Here is a 2,753-nt window from a genome sequence, read left to right as displayed (position 1 = left end):
GACAGCAGCATGAACCAGCATATGTACCATAGCATGCTTTAGGGTAAGAGCTCCATGTTTTCCATACCATTTTTGTAAGTAGTCCAGTGCCTCCAAACGAGCACCGATCTCAAAAGTGATTCCAGGACGATTTGGGGGCTTTTTACTCATCTTGAGATGCTATTCTTCAGTGTTCTTTTTTCACTACCTCGAGAGGAAAAAAAATGTTAGATTCTGATGCATAAAATGCATAAGGATTTAAACAGAATTCTTAAAACATTACAAGAGAAGCCAAAATAACTACCGAATTTTTTAAAAATTTGAATGATAATTACCAATATCTACAGGCAAAGTACTGTGCAACTTACGGGCAATCTATCAAGAATGAATTAAGAAAAAGGACATTAAAGAGATAACTGCTGAAAAAGAATAAACAATTGGGCATTAAAACTACAATGCTTTAAGTTTTAACTTAAAGAATAAACAATTGGGCATTAAAACTACAATGCTTTAAGTTTTAACTTAAAGAATAAACAGTTGGGCATTAAAACTACAATGCTTTAAGTTTTAACTTGGAAAATAACCAAGAAAACTCTCCACAGTAACAACTGAAAATGTTTTTCGGTCTTTGAAAAATCAAGACAGCTGAGCGCTCTGGAATATGACTACTGAAATTCTTAAGAGAAAAATTAACCAAATTTTTCAACAAATATTTAGTACCTGGTAACACAAAATACTTGATAAGACACTGAAGAACACACAAAGATGGAAAAACGACAGACACACTCCTCTGTCAGTGAAGATTTTAATAATTCCTCTTGTGATTAGGATTTTTCATTACCTATGATCTCCCACCCTGGCAGCAAATGATCCAATAATTTTAATTTAACATATGAAGTTCCAAAGAAAATTTCTTTCCTATACTTCACATTCAATAAGCAATGATGACATGCCCCTGTCAATTTCAATACTGACAATAAATGTGGTTGTAACATTCAAACAAGCAAAAAACTACAAAAGAGTTATCTATTCCTCCCTAGATCGCTGACACATGGATTATTTATTACCCTTTTGGACACAGGGGCTGCCCAGCACACTTGAGGTAGCCTCTTTTTCACTACCTAGTACCTAAAGAATATGAACTCATTTTTGATAGCCTGATCAAAATATAACAGGTAATCGGGAATGTAAATCTATTGTTATTAGGGGAGAAGAGATGGCTCTTAATTCTGGTACTTAGAATTACGAAAATGACAATGCTTCCAGTTTAAAAAGGAAAACACACAAATGTGTAGGTTTTTAAAATGGTTTAGTCACCACTCAAAAGGGACAAGACCTAACAGCAAACATAAAAACCAATTTTCCTCTTTGAAAAAAATCTGATCTCAAGGGGAGAAATAACACCAACACCTGCCATAAAATATGTGAAATACACTTAAATACTAATGGGGGTGGGGGGCGGATATTCTCTTGCCATGGAAGAAGCAAACACTAATGCGTTAAAGTTAACAGGAAGCTATCAGGGTTATTTGGTGTAAACGGCACAAAACCATGAATATTTTTAAGAGATCTGGTGCAACGTGTAAGGCAGCTACTTAAACGTCTGTGTAGAAATCTAATCAACCTTTCCTGCTGTTTGTCACGGGAAGAACTTCGCAGGGAGTAGCTCGCTAACATTTTCTAGGCTCAGACTGCAAACCATAAATAGTAATAGAATTACGACGTATAATTCCACAGTGATACTTCGGTTTGAGTAACCAGAAAAGGCTAGATTTCCTCTTTCATAGGTGGAGAGGGGAGATGAGGAGGGATCTGAATTAAAGAAAAGTAAGACAAAGTAAAAGTCTATTGGGGAAAAAACTTGGAGCAAAAAAGAGAAACGGAGACAGAGAGAACGGAGAGGAGTAAAAACGGGAAGAAAAGCGGGAAAGAATGGCAAAAAAAAAGAAAGAAGGATGGAGAAAGTTGTGAGAGATGACAACTGGAGGAAAGGGAAAATTATCAAGAGGATGCAACACTAGCAAAGTGAAGCAAAGGTCAGAGAATGGCCGCGGGGCCAAAAAAACGGTGGGGAGAGATGCGGGGCGGGAGGAGGGTGGCAGGAGACAGACAGGAAAGGCTCCGACAGCGCTGGCGGGGAGCTGGAGACGCCTCCAGGTTTGACAGTCGTCCGGCCCTCAGCAGGGGGGAAGGAAGGGAGGGGGTGAGGGAGCGGCGGCGCCCAGACAATAGGGGCGGCGAGTTATGGGGAGGAACGCGGGAGGGGAGCGGCCGGAGAGAGACACCGGCGCCGTGGCGTCCTGGGCGGCCAGGCGGGGGCCGGGCGGCCTCCAAGCCCCGCCGCCGCCGACGCCGCCTCTTACCGACTCGGCCTCCTCTCCGCACAGCAGTCGGGCCGTCCCGGGCCGAGCGGGGGCACGAGCAGGGCGGCCAGCCCGGGCCTCCGCCGCCGCCTCCGACTCCGCCTCCGCCCAGGCAGCGCCGGGGAGGGAGCGGGAGCGGAGCGCAGCGAGCTGGGGCCGCAGCGCCGGGTCGGGCCCGAGGTCGCGCGGGAGGGAGCGGGTCCGAGCCTTCAAACGCGCTCGGTGTCCGCTGCCATCGCCGCCGCTGCCACCACCGGCCAGCCCTGACGCGACGCCGGTCCCCGGCGACGTCAGCCGACCGCGACGCGCCGGAAGCGGGGCCTGGGCGCGTCACGTGACGCGCGGGGGCCGGGCCCGGACCGCGCAGCCGATTGGAGGGCCGCCGCGGGGGGCGGGGCTTCGCGGAGGGTG

At 46.9% G+C, this 2,753-nt stretch overlaps 1 long non-coding RNA gene across 1 annotated transcript; it reads right to left on the bottom strand.

Moving 5' to 3' along the window:
• Positions 1-145: 145 nt before the first annotated feature.
• LOC105311122 lies at positions 146-2,662 on the bottom strand. Its single transcript, XR_897624.2, has 2 exons — positions 2,343-2,662; positions 146-187 (listed from the first exon to the last, which is right to left on the bottom strand). It is a non-coding gene; the product is annotated as an uncharacterized LOC105311122 (long non-coding RNA).
• Positions 2,663-2,753: the final 91 nt, after the last annotated feature.

The sequence above is a fragment of the Pteropus vampyrus genome, unplaced genomic scaffold (assembly GCF_000151845.1).
Source record: "Pteropus vampyrus isolate Shadow unplaced genomic scaffold, Pvam_2.0 Scaffold1000000278, whole genome shotgun sequence".
NCBI classification, from domain to species: Eukaryota; Metazoa; Chordata; class Mammalia; order Chiroptera; family Pteropodidae; genus Pteropus; species Pteropus vampyrus.
This window is presented reverse-complemented; position numbering and strand designations above follow the sequence as displayed.